Source organism: Pseudophryne corroboree, chromosome 7 (genome assembly GCF_028390025.1).
Source record: "Pseudophryne corroboree isolate aPseCor3 chromosome 7, aPseCor3.hap2, whole genome shotgun sequence".
Lineage (NCBI taxonomy): Eukaryota > Metazoa > Chordata > Amphibia > Anura > Myobatrachidae > Pseudophryne > Pseudophryne corroboree.
The window spans coordinates 212,925,252-212,926,079 of NC_086450.1; the positions used below are offsets into that span (position 1 = coordinate 212,925,252).

Here is an 828-nt window from a genome sequence, read left to right on the forward strand (position 1 = left end):
ATCAGGCTAATACCTGATACAATCCTCATATATATATTTTTCTGCATTCTCTCATTCTCATTTATTTCTTATATCAGCGGACTCTCATCTACGATTCACAGGTCAATCCTGCGTCTAACGTAGAAAGCAGATCCGCACTTGTATCTTTATCCTGAATTCTTTAATAGGTGCACTCTCATTGGCGAGTCAACCAATTGTGTCAACGAATTACTACCATACCCCACCGACAGAGCCCGATCTCGTCCGATCTTGGAAGCAAAACGGTGGTGGGCTGGGTCAGTATTTGTGAGGGGGACCTCCAGAGAATACCTGGTGTTGTAATTAATGACCTATTTCGACCAGATGCCAACAGCAGGATCACCACTTTTTTCTTTCTCTATTCTTTTGTCTTTTCTTTAAACTTTTAATAAAAATCAGTCTAAAACATTATTCATAACTACGGGGTAATACTTAAGGCACCCCTATACACATACATTGTTATTAGGATTTATACTCCTGATAATATCAGTCCGGTCGGTCATGACCCATTGAGGTCTCATTAAAACAAGCTCCGCTTGTACTGGTTGGTTAGGCTCCGGATGTAGAGTCATAGTATCTACATCCCCCTACAAGTCTTTTGATTAACCAGAACATTTCCAATTTTTCATCTTTTTATATATATATATATTTCTTTTTTTGCTTATATCCACCTTTTTGTAGGTCATATCCAATCTGAGTGATACAAATACAATTGTGTATATAAGTATTTAGTTATTTGTGGTGAATTATGAGTGTGGATTTATTTTACAAATGAGCCAATAAAAGTTATGTTTTAATCTTTAGTCATAT

The 828-nt window shown here is 36.5% G+C and overlaps 1 pseudogene; it reads left to right on the top strand.

Annotated features, from left to right (window-relative positions):
* Positions 1–205: 205 nt before the first annotated feature.
* On the top strand, positions 206–324 carry LOC134946077 (5S ribosomal RNA; annotated as a pseudogene).
* Positions 325–828: the final 504 nt, after the last annotated feature.